This window comes from Eublepharis macularius, chromosome 4 (genome assembly GCF_028583425.1).
Source record: "Eublepharis macularius isolate TG4126 chromosome 4, MPM_Emac_v1.0, whole genome shotgun sequence".
NCBI lineage: Eukaryota > Metazoa > Chordata > Lepidosauria > Squamata > Eublepharidae > Eublepharis > Eublepharis macularius.
The window spans coordinates 11,340,758-11,359,603 of NC_072793.1; positions in this window are offsets into that span (position 1 = coordinate 11,340,758).

Consider the following 18,846-nt stretch of genomic DNA (forward strand, 5'->3'; position numbering starts at 1 on the left):
TCCTGAGCAGAGCTTGGGCTGCAGTACTGCAGCTTACCACTCTGCACCACTATTTGAGGAGTTTGGAGACAGAAGTAGGTATCAGGGGAAATGCCTCAGTTTAAATCATTCCTCATGAAATGGACTCAAAGGGTTGCTGCTATCTTCAATGTGAGCATTATCTTGCAAGATTCTGCAAGGTGCAATCTTATCCTCAGTTTCATTCAGATTCTATGGAGAGTTGCCACGTTCATGTTGGGAAATTCCTGGAGATTTGGGTGAGGGGAGCCTGGAGAGGGTAAGGTTCAGGAAGGGGAAATACCTCAGTGGGTATAATGCTGTGGAGTCCAGCTTCCAAAGCAGCCAAAGGGACTGATCTCTCTCGCTGGGAGATCGGTTGTAATTCCGGGACATCTCCAGCCACCACCTGGAAATTGGCAGCCCTAATGTAAAGCCTTTAGGGGAAACCATTCAAAGCCATGGAATTGGATGGCATAAATATGTAGACGATACCCATCTCTATATCTTACTATCCAAATCCTCTGGTGATGCAGTAGAGACAGTGCATTGTCATGTGTTCAAATGGCTGAAAACAAATGGAAACAGACAAAACGGATGTGATGCTGGTCAAGAAAGGGGAGATCTTGTGCTTCCCTCTTTCAATGGAGTTCAGCTAACCGTGGTTGACCTAGAGGTTATACTCAGGGAGCTCTGGAAGCTCTTGAAAATGGTCACATGGCTGGTGGCCCCGCCCCCTGATCTCCAGACAGAGGGGAGTTGAGATTGAGATTGTCCTCCGCACTGCGCCGCCTCTGTCTGGAGATCAGGGGGCGGGGCCACCAGCCATGTGACCATTTTCTGCAAGGGCAATGCACTGAGTTCCACCATCTCTTTTTCCAGAAAAAAAGCCCTGGTTATACTGAATTCAGCACTGCTGCTAGAGAATGCAGCTGCAAAAAAGGACTTCTCCCAGCTCACTTAGCCTGGAAGACAGCAACAACAAGAAGAAGAACTTTTGATTTATATACAGGCCTTCAGGACAACCTAATGCCCACTCACAGCAGTTTACAATGTCATTATTATCCCCGCAACAATTGCCCTGTGAGGTGGGTGGGGTTGACAGAGCTCTGAGAAGCTGTGACTTACCCAAGGTCACTCAGCTGGCTTCAAGCAGAGGAATAGCCCCCTTCATTGACACCACCAGTGCGGCCAACTGGATTCACGTCGTGGTAATACTGCAACTAGACTACTGTAATGTACTCTGTATAGGTCTCCTCTCAAAGTTAATTTGGAGACTCCAGCTGGTGCACGCAGCCAACATTTTGCGGTGTGCCACACTAACACGTTAGAGGGATTTGGTGTTTGTGTAGATAAGGTAGATGAAGTGTACGACCCCTGATGAAGTGTAAATGAAACAAGTAATTAGCTGGCCCCTTGTAGGGTCATGGGGTCTGTTGGTCCCCCGGCTTGTCTCCACCTGTAAAAGAAAGTAGAAACAACTATTATTAATTGCCTGTGGATACTTACCAAAGAGTGCTGATGTCTTCTATCTTCATGCTGGAGTTTTCTGCTCACCTGCAAGTAGGAAAGTAGATTATTCATGCTATTGGACTGAACTGACAAATTGGAATGGACTTTTGCGGCTGTATATCATACTGTGCCTTACATGAGAGTAACTATTGATACTCTAGATAGGATTTTTTTATATCTTTTGTATGTGAATCTATTTATTGTATATATTTATTAATAGCACTTGAACTTTTGCACCTTTTGATAACAAATACAAAATTATTTTCATAATTTTCACATTACTGTATTTCATTATACTTTACCTCTCGAGTGGTAGTTACCTCCTCTAGTTGTGCATTATACCCGAGGGAGCGTCTTCTTTTTTTGGTGTATCATGCCCCCATGGTGGTTGAGTCCCCTTCCTTGGCAGCCAATCAGTCCACCGCCCACCCTCCATAACCTCCAGCCAGGGTGCCCATAAACCCAGGTAAGTAGGGGTGCAGTCAGAGGCTCTGCCCAAGAACCCTCCACCTTAGGGACTTGGAGCATGAGGCAAGAGAGAGTGCGCACGGTGGCACAGCAAGAGTACACTGGGGGAACTTTGCGAAAAACGGGGTGTACCTTGCACTCACACATAGGAGAAGAGCTAAGTCCAGAATGTCTGACTAAGAATCACACCACCTCCAAGTTGTTACCTGGTTACCTGGCTCACGAATCCTAGCTCAAGGAGGGCCGGGTATACACTGACAGGTATGAAGGAGCTGAGGAGCCAGTTGCCCTGATTTCTTTGTTCACACCAATCTACATTCTCCCCTCACTGGTGCCCCCCCCCCAACAGTGGACTCTGTGGTTGAGGTTCTCCAGTGGAGGGGGCAGGGCATAGCCTATGCCTACCAAAGAAGCAGTTGCTCAGGGAACCATGCTTGACACAGATGTTTCGGGGAGCATGGCTCCTAGAAGTTCATGCCAGGGCTCTGTTCAGACTTGCTTGGTCAGGCCCCTCCTTGGGCAGGGTACAGCCGCTGGCCAGGGTGATAGCAGGTGAATGACCCCTTGACTGTCTCCCTCACAGGATCAGAGCAGCCATGGGAGCAGAACTGCCAGATGGAGATGAGGAGCACTTTCCCTCCAGAGGGGCATCCATCATCTGGTTGCTGGCAGCACCTGTGCTGATGGAGCCACCACCACTGCCCCCAACCATGGACACGCTCCCAGGACATGGAAGACCTGGCTGTGGCTTGCATGAGGCTAGCCTCTTGCCACATAGGTTGTTTCCCTTTCAGACAGGTCATGACCCATCATGGAAGCCAAGGAGCATGGATGTTTCAGCCCCCAGTGATCCTTCTCAACTACCATCCAAGCCCAGCCCATGGAGCCATTCCCCGGGCAGCCTGTGACTCAACCCTGCTCCTGAGAAGACAGCATACAGAATGGCTCTCGTGGTTCCAACTGCTGTGCAAACAGGTGCAGCTCCCGTCCTGACCAAGGGAATTTGGCAACACATGGCCAGACATCTTTTTCACTTTTAGCAGTTCAATAAAGTCTGTGTCAAACAACTACTCCTTTACTTCCTGTTTGCTTGCCTGTGGGTGACAGTAGCTCCCCCACACCCCACAATACATCCCTGGAGATGGTCCCCACCCCAGCCCTGGGCTGTGAGGGAAGCTGCAGCCCCGAGGATCCACCAGGTGCCTCTGTCCCATTGAGTGGCACAGCCCCTGAAAACAGTGGGTGTCCGTCAATCCTGTGGAGGCCAGTACTGCATGCCAACTTCATCCTGCCCACCCCCTCACATGGTGGCGGGGGAAATGGGGTAGGACATGGTGTGCTCCCCTTCATTGGCAGTTTTCAAGAAGAGGCTGGATGAATATTTGTCAGGGATGCTTTAGGCTCATCCTACAGCTGGGTCAGTTTGGGGGTGAACTGCAGGCAGCTCTTCATCTGATGACTCTTCACTGAGCACAGGACAAGGCTGACTTACGACACCATCTCCCCCAGTGGGGGAACGGGACCCAGTTTCTGGGGGTAAGCCACTTGGAAGTGTCTGTCATGACTGTGTACAGCCCTGCCATGATTGTTATGTCCCTGAGGCCACAGTGTATTGAATGTCTAATGCTAACCTGTTGTATTCTCTCCTTAGCCATGTTTTTTCCATATTATAACTGCTATTCCTTCAGACAGGATGGCCCCCCTGTTACCTCACAGAACTATGCATCTCTGAGCTGGAAATGACCTTGGAGACTCCAGACACCTGCATTTGTTTTGCCCAGATGCTGGGAAACTAGTATTGTGTACTCACTGTTTAGCCATAACTTTAATGGGTTCTCACAGAATCAGTGTAACCCCACGTGCCCAAACGTAACTGTTGCTGGAGCACGGGAAAACTCAAGTATAATATTGACCTTTTGTTTTGAGTTGTCACTTCTACCAAGCTCCATGATGGAGTTCAGACCTGAACTATAAAATCCTGAATAAAGCCTTTCTATTGGAACCAATGTGTGTTCACTGGAGAGGGACAGAGGGATCTACCTGCCAGGAATTGACATTGTTGTACTATCGCTGGGGCATGGACATCAGTGGCAGTTTCCCAAGATCGATCATCGGGCCCATAGCCTCACCAGTCCACCAGATATCGTAGATGGCCATGATGCATACTGGAGTCTAGGATCCATGCCATCTCGTTCCTCCTGGCTGTTGACCACAATGGGTGGAGGAGCTTCTAATGGGGGCCAGAACAGGTCACACAGTGGAGCAGGGATAAGGAGGGAGCGGTGGAAGACAGGGTGTATTCATAGGGAGGAGGGAAGGGCCAGATGATGGGCCATGGGGTTAATCTGAGCGGTGACCTGGAAGGGGCTGATGAATTGGGCATCCATTTTATAGGACAGCCGCTGACGTTGGAGGTAGCGGGTGGATAACCTGACTTTCTCTCCAACCATGATATCTTCACCAGGTTGCCGTCATCGGTCTGCCCCCTTTTTATAGGCCTGCTTGGCCTGTTGTAACTGCTCCTGTAGGATGGCATGGAGTGCCTGGAGCTCTTTGACCAGGTCATGGGCTGCAGGAATGGTTGACACTGGTAGTACTTGAGGCAAGAACCATGGGGGGAAACCATAGTTGGCCTTGAATACTGTCTGACAGGTGGAGGTGTGTATGGCTTTGCTTTCTGAGGGTTTACATCACATCGGATATATTGCTGTAACGTGGCATTGGTCTGTTCGGTCTGTCTGTCTGTCTAGAGATGATGGGCAGAGGAGAGGTGGATCTGTGTCCCCAGCAAACTGTGCAGTGCCTGGCAGAAGTGGCAATTAAACTGCACTCCTCTGTCTGATATGAGATGGCTTGGCACCCTGTGAAGGTGGAAGATGAAGTTCAAGTATAGTCGCACAGTCTCACGAGCTGTTGGTAACCCTGCTACAGGGAATGAAATGAGCCATTTTGGAAAACAAGGTCATAGTTACCAGGATGCTGGTGTGCCCCACAGAGGGGGGCAGGTCTGTGATAAAATCTAAGGAAACAGTCTGCCAAGGAGCAGATGGCATTGGCAAGGGATGCAAGTGGCCCACTAGTTTTCCAGATTGAGCTTTGGCATGTTGACAGACATCACAGAATGCAACATAGTGGCCCACATCAGCTTGTACCTGGGGCCACCAAAACTCTCAGGTAGGCAAATGGAGTGTTTTATAGCATCTGAATTGGCTGGTGGGTTTGACGTCTTGAGCAAGCTGGAGCACTTCCAACCATAAGTGCCCTGGTGGAACATAGAGCGGGTCCAGGTACGTGAGTGTTCCTTGCTGCTCTGCAAACCCGGCTCGAGGCTCTTGGGTGCTGTCCTGCAACCTCTGGCATTTTTGCTGGGCCCAGGGGTTGGTTTGTTGTGACTCACGTATCCTATCCCTGATGTATCCTATCCCTGAGCGTGGTGGTCATGGGTAACGCAGCAAAGGCCTCTGGTGGTAGGACTGTGGTTTGGGGCTGTCCATGCACTGTGGCACATTCTGGTTTCCAGGACAGGACATTTGCTTTTTTGTTCTGTGAGCTGGGAACGTATGTGATGGTGGAAATGAGAAAAGAACAGGGACCACTGGCTCTGGCACAGATTAAGTTCCCATGCTGTCTGTAAGTATTTCAGATTCCAATGATCCGTTTGGACCTGTACAGAATGTCAAGCTCCTTCCAGGTGATGACACCAGGTTTCAAATGCTACTTCGATGGCTAGAAGCTCCCTTTCCCATATGGTGTAGTTGCATTCAGCATTGGTAAGCTGTCCAGAGTAATATGCACAGGTTTGTGGTGGCCCAGTCACTACCTGCTGTTGTAACAGGACTGACTTCACGGCCATGCTGGAGGCATCAGCCTCTACAGTGAAGGGTAATTTTGGGTCTGGGTAACATAAGATAGGTTCCAAAGCAAAGGCTTTCTTCAAGGTTTGGAAGGCCCATTGTTGAACAAGGGTCCACTGGAAGGGCTTCTGAGGCCGGAGCAACTGAGTCAAGGGTGTAGCCAAGTTAGCATAGCCAGTGATGAGGGACCAATAATAATTCATGAACCCCAGGAAATGTTGGACATACTTACGTTTGCATGGGGCTTGCCAAGCAAGCATAGTTGTAACCTTCGAGAGATCCATTGCAATCCCCTGGGGGGAGAGGCGGTGGCCTAAGAAATCTATTGAGGGCACGTGGAAACTGCTTTATTCCAATTTGGCGTACAAACCGTGTTTCTGAAGGTGTTGTAGTACAGCTCAGACATGTTCTGGGTGTTGTGCTCAGTCACAAGAATAAATCAAGATATCATCTAGTTATATTATTACAAATCTGTCTAAAAGGTCATGGAAGACATCATTCATGAGGCACTGGAAGACCACAGGGGCATTGTGTAGGCCAAATGACATGACTCTGTACTCATATTGTCCATATTGGATCCCAAAGGCAGTTTTCCTCCCGTCCCCTTCTCGAGCTTGGTATACAGCTGGGCCCACTTTACCTTGTTAAGCAATTCTAGGATCAGGAACAGCAGATGACAGTCCCAAACTGTGATTTTGTTGAGAGCTCTGTAATCATTACAGAGCTGTAATTCCCCTCCCTTCTTTTTGACAAAGAGCACTGGGGCAGATGTCGGAGAGGTGGAGGGCTGGATGAACCCTCACTGGAGGTTCTTTGTCAAGAAGTCCCACAGTGCCTCCTGCTCTGGTTCTGTTAATGAATACAGCCTTCCACTTGGTAGTTGGGCTCCAGGGACCAAATTGACGGTACAGTCATAGGGATGATGGGGGAGTAACCAATCAGCCCCTTTTTCCTCAAAGACATCACTGAAGTTGACATACTCTGTTGGGAGTGTGGCCATGGTCAGAAGAGCAGCCAGTTTGAGTGTTAGCATCACATGCTCATGAGAACAAGGAACATTGAAGTGCACCTCTTGACTAGCCCAATTGATCCAGGGGTTATGGGTCTCTAGCCACGACATTCCCATGACCAGCAAGAACCAGGGCATGTTGGCCACATCAAATTGCAGGCATTTTCTGGTGGTGCTGTATGCTCATGGTCAGCAGAGTGATTTCTAATACTATAGGGCCTGATCGGAGTGGTCGGCCATCAATGGCCTCCACCTGCATGGGAGCAGGTTTGTCCTGTAGTGGAATCTGATTTTGTCTGGCAAAGCCAGCATCTATGTAGGACCAAGAGGCCCCTGAGTTGAGTAACACATGTGCTAACAACCAGCACTCATCAGGTAGCTGGATTCTTACAAGGATCGGGAGGTGCTGGGGTCTGGCGGTGTTGGGCCTGCTGATGTCTGTGGTTGTACCCAGGTAGCCAGGCCCACATTGCTCTGGGGTTGAAATTTTAACTGCTGGAGCCGGTGCTTCTTCTTCTTCTCAGGACAGACAGCCGCAAAGTACCTTGTTCCCCCACAGTAAAGGTACAGCTTCTGGGAGCGGTGACTCTCTTTTTCCTCAGAGGATAGTCGGGGGCAGGCAGCCCCTATCTTGCATGGGTTTGCCAGCTCTCTTCCTGGCTGTGTGGGGAGCCAGTCCCAAGGAGGTTCCGGTCCAGACTCTCATTGGAGGAACCTGGTAATGGGCCCCGGCATGGGCCTGCCTTCACTCCTCTAGGCAGCCACTCCTCTAGGCGAAATCGAAAAGAGTCCAGTAGCACCTTTAAGACTAACCAACTTTATTGTAGCATAAGCTTTCGAGAACCACAGCTCTCTTCGTCAGATGCAAGTAAATAATGTGAATCAGACAATTACATTGTACATTGCATATTTCATACAAAAAAGAAGAAATAATATGAAACATGGTTGAAGATTATCATGTGTGAGAATCATGTGTGCCCATATGTATATACAGCAGTATATGCATGTGTTATCAAAATATTAAAGTTTCACACTATTTCCAATAATAGAAGCCCTTTCACAATAACCTAGGCTTTTTTTTTTTTTAGAAAAGTTTTTATTGGGTTAGGATCAATTATTTATACATTACAATCAATTTCCCCATTTTCCATTTCTAACCCCCTCCCTTTCCCCCCTTTTTTTGTTGACTTCCAACAGTTTTCCAACCCTTTGTCCCTTTTCCCTTACTCCTTTTAAATTCCTCTATCTAACAAATATATGGTCTCCCATTTATTCTAAGCAATACATTCTTAACTATTTTTAATACTCTATACCCAAACTATGAGTCATTATTTCCATATTGGATAAACAATTTATCCCAATTTCCATAATTCCAATTTCAAATATTTCTATAAATCATAAACCATATAGATCATACATTCGTTTAAATCAAACAATTTGACTTATGCTCTATATGTTACTCATTCTTTTAGTTATATATAATTACTTTAATATTTCTACTTCCCTTCAATAATAATTCTATATAACTATCATCACATAATCAATCAATTTGACTCATATATATCTTCAAATAAACATATTCAGTTTGTTACATTATACCAGTCTTACCAAAAAGAAAATATTATTAGTTAATCAGTCCTTATAATTAGCCCTTATGATTAATTATTTTCTATCGATATTCTGTTTATTCGTCTATATATATCTGTATATATATCAATCTGTTAATCTAACTGCTTAGAAATTCACAATTATCTCTTCTCCCCCCCCGGTAAAGTCACCCCCCTCTACATTTTATTGTACTTCAGTAGTTCTCAAACTGCCACAGTTCTCACAATAACCTAGGCTTGATGGTTTGAGAAATGCAGCCTAGACCCTGGCTCGTATGGCCAGTGCAGTTGGGGGAGGGGGACCAAATCTTATTTTATATTTGGTATTATTGATATAAGTACTATAAATGTGGGTCCTATCTTAATATGGGCATTAGTATTATTGATCAGGTTCTCATTCTGAGACCAATTCCCTGCAATTCATCCAGGGAAGCTGGGTTAGAGCCAGCAATGTTACAGAACCCTATTGGTCCATGACTCAACCTAAGCTAGTAGCAGCAATATCAACAGTTGGTCATCTGCAAGAAATTGACAACTGACACAGCTGCCTTAATTCAGATGCTAGACTTCCCATTCTATACCATGCTGGGGCTTAATGTATTGGTTTAAATGGGTGCTATATTTTGGACTCAAATTATCCCCATATAAAATTAATTGCAGGATAACGGATTAACCATTATCTCCAATAAAATACATTGCAAAGCTCCAGATAAATCTGAGGAAGAATTGGCCTGTGGAATAATTTTAAGGACATTTCCCTGGATGCTGTATGTCCATGCAGATACTTGCACTGGGCACCTTTTAAAACGCTCAAGGCTTAGACCTCAGTGGCTGTTTCCCCATCAGAAGGCAAAAGAGGTTCTCAGCATTTAGACAATTTGATATATTGGTAATCAGGGAAGTAGACAGAGCAGACTATGGCAGGACATGAAATAATGAGGAAGATGTAAGATGCATATAACATTCCTTCCCTTTATGTAAGTTTAACTTTTAAAAGAGACATACAAAATAGGATAAAGGACATATCTTTGTGTCCATACAGAAGAGCACATAGGAGTTGCTCAGAAACTTGAAAAATAGGTTATACAACATCTGGATAAACCAGTTTCTGCTCCAGAATAAGGAATGTTAGCAAGCTTGCTACTGTCAGGTCAAAGTTAAAGATAGTTTTGTTTGGTGTGTGCTTGTGTATGTATATCTATAATCATATATGCTGTTCTTTGTGTATAAAATTCAGCAAAAGAGAAAATGTGATATGGTCAGAAAAATGGGAAGATAATATAGTCCAATATTGGCCTCATGTCCTTTAACCCAGCCCTGACTACAGGCAGCCTATTATCTGTGAAAAAAGCATCACAAAGCCCCACAAGCTACTCTGGCCTGTTGCACATGTGCCAAACTATGTTGATGATAGTGACCCATATTATAGAACAAAAAGTGCACATGAATAACAGCTAATACCCATTTTGTAACAAAAAATATTAAAGAGGACTTTATTGGTAGGTTTATGCCATTGTAGTGAAAACCTTCAGTGAGAAAGATTTGGAGGCAAGGATCCAGCAAATTTATGGAGATAAGGAGGCCTCCTTTCCTTAGCCTAGCCCAGAAGATGGCTCCCTACCTTGACACAGCTGTTCCGGCCATCTGGATTCATGCCACAGTAACATCAAGATTTGGGGGATATAAGCTGAAGGTCTGACATTCAGTCATTATGGGGTTAAAGTGTTTACACAGTGTTCTGTCCTTTGTAACGACCTGGAAGGGAAACCTGGCGCAGAGCCAATAGCCTTATCTACCTCAAAGCCCTGGGAAACTGAGAAACTACTATTGGTCAATAGGTCAGGTGATTGCCTCTCCATGGGTCAAGAAGAAGGAGGAGAATCTCCGTTACCTGCTGTGTTAGTCTAAGTTAGTACTCCATAGTGTAAAGATGTAGGGGATAGAGTTCTTGGTTTTGTAGTAACCTCATGTAACTTCTTCCTTTAAAGTTTTCTTAAAAAGCAATCAAGTGTCTGACTCTCTATTGATTCAAGATCCATTGCAACTCTGGATTTAAATGATTTTTAACCCCTTTTCCCAACTAAGACTGGACTACTGTAATGCACTCTACATAAGTCTCCCCTCAGAGACAGCATTGAGACTCCAGTTGTTACAGACTACTGCTGTTCGGTTATTATCAGGAGGCTGGCAGTGCATTCAAATTACTGCCGTCTCTCCATTGGCTGCCACATCAGTTACTGGGCGCAAATCAAGTGCTGGCCATCCCATACAAGTCCCTTCATGGCCTTGGTCCCTCATATCTACGACAGTGTCTCTCTGCCATGGCAACTTTCCTCATCTGAGCAGGGCCTTCTGCAGGTGCCACCCTGCAAGTGGGCAAAATCAACTATTGCCCCCACACACACATTCTGTTGTGGCCCCACCTTATGAAGCGGCCTGCCCAATGAGGTTAGAAGGGTCCCCATTCTCCTGGTTTTCTGCAAACCATGCAAAACCAAATTATTCAAGAGGACTTTTTTACACAGGTAAAAGGGCTGTGAGTACCCAGTTTCCTGGGGGTAAAGTGTAGTTGACTGGGGAAGGCAATGGCAAACCACCCCGTAAAAAGTCTGCCAAGAAAACATCGTGATGCGACGACCCCCCATGGGTCAGTAGTGACTCGGTGCTTGCACAGGGGACTACCTTTACCTTACCTAAGAGGGTGGTACTATAAGGAAATAGTTCAGAAAGAAGCTTTGGTAAAGGGACAGGGATTGTACACTAAACTACCATGTGCTGTCCATTGCTGTTAAGTATGCTGTTACTATGTAACTTCTGCACTGCTTAATGTGTCATGTTTAAATGTGCTTATACTTGGGTTTTAGCTGTTTTCAGATTTCTGATATCCAAACCCAGTTGCGTTGTTCATTAGATATCCCAACCACTGATCATATTTGTATTACAATATGTAATCTGCCTTGCACCTCAGTGAGAAAGTTGGACTATCAGTGTTAATAATAATAAATAGTAATACAACAACAGCATCACAAGCACATACAAATTTGCAGACGTACATACAGACAAAAGGATATGTGTGAGTGTGAGAGTAAAGCCTAATTTCAAAGAGTTTTCAGCTTTCTTTCCAATTTCTGTTGTCAACTGACATTTCATTTTTTTCTGGATACAGTAAGAAAGTCAGACTCAAATAATGCCTAAGGTATCAGTGTGTTCACATCTGAAGTCTGGTTGCCATGTCAAAAAGGGACACCATCAGTATCAAACTGGCTTTATAAATCGCCCCATTGCTTCATTTGAACCAGAGCTCAGGCCCAATAGCAATTTTCAGAGGCAGGATCCAGTCCTGGCATATACTAAAACAAGAATATTTTTCCTCTAGAACAGTCAGTAAGATAGACTGGCTAAAATGTATAAGAGAACACCAAATAGATGTTGGAAGTGCGGAGAATGTACAGGAACATTTTATCATATGTGGTGGACATGTAAAGCTGTTCATAGATTTTGGATAATGATACATACATTACTCCATACAATTTTACAGATACCAATACCTTTTAAGCCGGAATTGTTTCTATTGAACTGCATCCCAGATGAAGTTAACAAAGACCAAAACATTTTATAATACATGCAGTGACAGCAGCTAGAATTTTATTAGCATTTTATTGGAAACAGCAAATAATACCAACTCAAGAAGAACTGGTAGGAAAGATTATGGAAACAGTGGAAATGGATAAATTGACAATGATACTAAAAGGGAAAATGGAAGAAGAGTTCACCAGACCTTGGACACCATTTTATAATTGGATTACAAATAAGCATCAAGATTTGAACTTGCCAAGAATGTAAAAGGACTCAAATGTTTTATTATTAATAGTATATATTATTCATTAAGAATGTTTAATGATATATTGGGTATTGCTGTAAGCAGACGATAATGGATATATTCATTTCTTTTCACTTCTTCCTAATTTTTTTTTACTTTCCCCCCTTTTCTTTATATGCCTTTTATTTGAAAAAATTTAATAAAAATAATAATTAAAAAAATAGAACACTCAGTAAGGCACCTCCCCTCTTGGGAGCGTGAGATGTGAGCGCTCCCTTCCCTCAGTTCTCCTGAGACACTGCAAGCTCCTTATAGAGAATAAACATGAAGAGAGCTCACAGTGAAGCAAGCGGGAACATGTGCCTGCACAGAAGACAACTCGATGAACAAGTCCCAGGCCAGTGCAACTGTTTTCTTCTATCTTTTGTGCAGTCCCACCTTGGAAGTCTAAAAAGCTACTCACCAAGGAGGAAGGGTGATGCTCTTACTGAAACAAAGGATGAAGGACCACTTTGCCAACTGACAAGTCCTTCCTTGCATTCACATCCACAGAGAGCCACTTTGGTATAGTGGTTAAGAGCGTGGGACTCTAATCTGGAGAACCGGGTTTGATTCCCCACTCCTCCACTTGAAGCCAGCTGGGTGACCTTGGGCCAGTCACAGCTTCCCAGAGCTCTCTCAGCCCCACTCACCTCACAGGGTAACAACATAGTTTGTAAACGGCTCTGAGTGGGTGTTAAGTCATCCTGAAAAGCGGTATATAAATAAAATGTTATTATTATCATTATCATTATTATTATTAGAGTAGTGCTTCATGAATGTTTCAGTTGGAAGACCTTGTTACAGCCCTGCAGATGTCTGCCAGAGACTCCCTGGCAGCAAGAGGAGGCCTATGTTCTCATGGAATGTGCACGGATATGAAGAGGACAAGGAAGTCAAGCTTGTTTGTAATAAACTCTGCAGAAATTGCAGTAAAAATCTATCTGGATGACGTCTGTGAAGAAGCAGTTATGCCCTTATTGGTTCCGAAGTAACAAACGAGTATCTTTAAAAAAGGAACTAGACTTCTTTAAATAATTAAAGCTCTCCTAACATCCAATGTGTATAAGGATTGTTCTTCCTGTGGAGAGGGAGTGGGGAAAAAACACAGAGAGTACATCTTGCAGCGAGTGAAATGTAAAGAAAAGCTTCGGTAAAAACTGCAAGCTAGGCCGCAGTATCACCTTTTCACCATGAAAACCGATAAAGGGAAATCAGCCCTAAGAACAGCCAACTCGCCCACTCGCCTAGTGGAGGATATAGCAACCAGAAAGCCTAATCCTGATGATTTTAGAGATAGGAGCTACTCAAGGACTAAAGGTAGGGGATAGGGGGTGGGAGAGACGCCCTGTGAACTTGCCTAGGCTGGGAAATGCTTTAAGACTATAGGAGATCCATGTCGAAGGTTTACGAGCGTTAAAGAGTACCTTTGTACATGATCAGAAAACATCAGTGGTGGGGGTGAATCAGCCATGCGGTGAGTGTAATCTGCAAACATCATGTCACTCCCCTAAGCAAGAGGTCTGTGGTGGTTGGGAAATGTATGTAGGTGCCCTGACTAGATGGCGTAATGCTGGAAACCAGTTACTGGGGCCAAAAAGGTGTCACCAGAATACAGTTTGTGCCTTCTGCTCAGATCTTGCAAATGACCTTGCCAATTAGGGGGGATGGGGGGAAAGCATGAAAGAGAGCATTCCTTCAAGGCATTTCAAACACATCCCTTATGGAATGGAGATCCCTCCCAGCTATGGAGAAGAAGAGAGTAGCTTTAGTGTTTTCGCTTGTTGCAAATAGGTCCACCTGAGGGATACCCCACATGTTGAAGACTGGGTGGAGATACATGTATCCAATAGACTAATCGTGCTTAGTGCATCTGCTGTGGTGTTGTCTGAACCAGCAATACAAATGGCCTGGGGAAACAACTATGTTGAATGGCCCGAATGGCTACAGCCTCTGCACAAAGAGTGATCGAGGCTGTATCACCCTGTTTGTTGACATGAAACATAGTTGTAGCATTGCCCATTTGGAATGATGCTATCTTGTTGCATAACAGCTGAAAAGGAGGTAAAAGTATAATGAATAGCTCTGAGCTCCAGTGCATTAATACGTAAACATTTTTCACTTGGAAACCAAGCATTTTGAACTGCAACGTTATTACAATGAGCAGCCCCTTCCTCCAGAGAAGCATCAGTAGTGACTGTCACTTCTGGCTGCATGAGCCCAAAGGAGATACCCTTAAACAGAGCTTTTTTTCTGGGAAAAGAGGTGGTGGAACTCAGTGGGTTGCCCTTGGAGAAAATGGTCACATGGCTGGTGGCCCCGCCCCCTGATCTCCAGACAGAGGGGAGTTTAGATTGCCCTCCGTGCCACTGAGCGGCACGTAGGGCAATCTCAGCTCCCCTCTGTCTGGAGATCAGGGGGCGGGGCCACCAGCCATGTGACCATTTTCAAGAGGTTCCAGAACTCCGTTCCCCCGTGTTCCTGCTGAAAAAAAGCCCTGCCCTTAAACATGTGGGAATTGCCAGACCTCCAAAGAAGTGATCTAACCAATTTACGGGATAGAAAACCTCTGATTTCGAGGGTGCATAGCTGAACTCAGTGCTCTCAAAAACCAGTTTTGGAGGGGGTGCATACGGAATTTAGCAAAAGGAATGACTGCTGTAGTAGAGGCCGTGAGACCCAGAAGCCTCTGAATGTGCATGGAAGATTGAAAACGAATCTTGGAGAAGGGTCTCACAAGAAATGTAATGGCCTGGGGGCCTGGTCAACTGGCAGAAAAATCCAGCCTAGTATAGAACCTAGCAGTGTTTCCACAAACCAAATGAAATGTGAGGTCACACTTTGGGCTTTTTCCAATTACTTACCAGTCCCAGGCGCTGACAGATATCTAATATTAGTCATGCATGAGCACTGAGCATATTCTGGGATTGTAACGAGCTCTTGCCCGTGTCTGAAACTAAGCTTCTACTAGCCAAAAGAAAAAAGTCTCTCTCTCCTGGAAAGCTTTCAGCAATTAGTTCTCAGACCTGTCAAACAGCTAAGTTCTTTGAACCAGCTGTTTATCAGTACATTTATTTATATAGGGTTCAATATTGCTTTGCAACGCTTTATCAAACACACAGACACCTGTCTCGAGTTTATTTCACTTTATTGAAAATACACCCTAGTTTTTTAATGAAGCAAGTAATCAAAATATAAATGGTTATTAATATAAATCCTATAAAAACAGAACACAGAAAGGCAATAAGAAATAAGTTTGCTAACATTTCCTAATAAATTCCAAGTTTAACATAATCAAAGTTTCTATGAAATGCATAGGTAAAAATAAGTTCTCACCTAAATTCTCTCAAGAGATTTCTTCCATCAGAGCTCTGCCATTCTATCTGAGTTTGCAATTCTATACATCATCATATGCAAATATTTAAGGTCTATTCACATGATAGCACAAACAAACGATAATTGGTCTGATTCTTCATTGAATATTCAGTTTCTATTCCAATTAGTAAAAAATTACGTTATACTCAAACTTGCAAAACAAAACTATGTATCTCTAAGAAATGTCAGAAAAAGTTAAGTTGAGAGATCACTATTGGTTGAATCCCCGATAGAGGAACATTAATCTCGATAGAGTCCACTATTTTAATTAACTGTCAAAAGATTAAAGCACACCTGTTAGAATTACCTAACACAGAAAAAAACACAGAGACGATTCATGCAAAGTCTGAACATCCATCTAGAATACAAGTGCTTGGCCTAGAATTGCTCAGTATTGATTATTGTCATGTGCTTTTATCTATATGGCTGGTGCAACAGGACGGTACAGTAACAAGACAATCATCTAACTATGGGTACCTTGAGCATCCTGAGGCTCATAATACACAATGACAATTTTGAGAAAATGCATTTTGTGAAACAGCCATGCATTTTGTGGTGGTAGAAAGCCGAAAGGGCAAAACAATGTAATGGATCACCGTACCTTTAGCGTATAGGTATCTGCAATAGCTTGGATTAATAGCAATATGAAAATATGCATATTAATAAAACCACAAACTGTGTATTTATTAGTAACATTGGTAAAACTGATAACAAAGTAATAATTCTAAACTTGGTAACTCTTAGAAACACGCTCAAACCTCATAGATCCAAAATAGGTCTATGGCCTCCATCCTTTTTATTAAGAAAAAACAGGAATAAAACCCATAGTGAGACTCAGCTGCAACCTGTTGAACTATCACTTTTTTGATCAAACACTGCAATCACTCTTGCAACTCAGGGGGGCAATTATCTACTGCACAGGTTGGTAGTTTTTTAGGGGATTGCTTTGAGCTGTAATTTACAACCTTCCTTTATGATAGATAATATCCAAGAATAAACAACCACCATTCTGGCCAGAAAAAGGATAAACTGTCCAGAAAATTAACAGGAACAGAGTCCAAAGGGTGGTTTAGACAAAACAGATGTTTGACTCCATTGAGAGTCTTTTGCTCCCCGAGACTGCTGGCCAGAATGAGGTTTGGAGCCCGCCCTCCTCCTCGATTGAGGATGCCAGTGAGCATAAGATCTGTGTGGAGTATACAGAGACTGATATGGTGTATAGCATATCTGAGTGCAATGGTAAGGAGGCCGACATTGATGCCTTGGGGGATATTTCTGTCTCTATATATGTGAACCCATAGGGGTGATGTCAAAAGACTTTGCCATCTGTTTGCGCTTTTTAATTTGAGATAACATGTCGTCAGTCTTAAGCAGAGAACAGAGAGGTGCCATCAAAAGGCAAATCTTCAACTCTGTGCCTGGCCTTGTTGTAGACCTGAGCAATGCATGTCGTCTTAGCACAATTGAAGAGATTGGGAGATGCCATGTCACGGGCCGAACAGTCCACACCATGCCTGCCTATGTTGATCTCATGCTTTGACAACTGAATTACTTCCGTTTGAATGATCTTAGCAAGTGACTTCTTGTTGTCAGGCAGAAGATCCAGGTAAAATGACATTTTCTCCCTTAAGAATAGTTGTTAGGCTCCCATTATGGCTTGATAATTAGAAATACGTAAATTTAGAGCTGATGAGGCATAAACTTTTTGGCCTAGAGCCTTCCCTCCTTGTCAGTAGGAACAGAATGGGAGTCCTGTCTTTGTCTGGACTGCATCTCCTCTGTAATCAAAGATGAGGGAGGGGATGCTTGACGTACTTTATACATGTTCTCAATCTTTTTTGATGTAGCTGGGATTGAAGCTGGTTTCTTCCAAATAGCAGTAGCAATCTCTAGCAATCCCTCTAGCATCCGGAAGGATACCATATCCGGATAATCAGAATAGAGCATACTCAGAATTTTGCCTCTCAGTCTCTGTTCAGAGATAGACACATCAATTTCAAGCAATTGAGCCATCCTTAACATCTGCTCTGAAAAGAGCTGTAAATCCTCACTGGGCAAAATAGGAGATAGATCCTCCATAGCAGGGCTTTTTTTTAGCAGGAACGCGGTGGAACGGAGTTCCGGCACCTCCTAAAAATGGTCACATGGCCGGTGGCCTTGCCTCCTGATCTCCAGACAGAGGGGAGTTTAGATTGCCCTCCACGACGGCAATCTCAACACCCCTCTGTCTGGAGATCAGGGGGCGGGGCCACCGGCCATGTGACCATTTTCGCCAAGGGCAATTTAAACTTTAAAAAACTCCCCTTGTTCCAGCTGACCCAAAGTGATGTCATTGTGCGGTCTTGAGTTCCACCACCTCTTTTCCCAGAAAAAAAGTCCTGCTCCATAGTATCATCCGGGGAGAGACTGGATGGCATCCCAGAACTCTGCTCAGATCTAGTAATATCCTCTTCTTCTTCAGAACTGGCAGCCCTGACTGGTGTTGGAAAGTATGCAGTGGAGGCCACCCATATGAATCAGAAGGATGGTGCTGAGCAGAAGCTGAAGGCCTTGGATCCATTCTCAAAATGGACCTGGAAAATTCACTCCAATCTGATGCACAAGTTGGAGGAATATAATATGGATAAGGTTGCCATGGAACCAGAGAAAAGGATAGTGGCCATGGTGCTCTAAATGCAAGATTCAAGCCACTCGGAGGGCACCTCTCTGTCGGAGCTGGATGTTTGGGTTCGAGTTCCTCTTCCCAGGGCCGGCGCACCCATAGAGGCCAGGTAGGCGGTGGCCTCAGGCGTGAGGGCACTGGAGAGGCGCTGGAGGGGGTGTCGGGGGCGAAGGCACACGTTGCAGAGCTGGCGTGGCTGGCACGCAGCTGCTGCAGCCAGCCAGCCCCATGCCGCTGCTGCCACATGACCCAGCCGGGTGCAGCAGCCACGAGCCGCTGCCGGGGTGGCGTGTGGAGCGCGGAGCAGCCTCCGCCCTCCACCCCAGCCATCCGCTGGCGAATGCCTCCGGCTTGCGCTGCGCGATGTCATCATGCGATGATGTCATCACGTAGTCCGTAGCACGTGGGCGTGCGCTGTGCCCACACGCGAGGGGGGGGGGGTGCCGCAGGTGCCTGAAACCCTGGCGCTGGCAGTGCCTCTTCTGACATAGACTGTGCTGGAG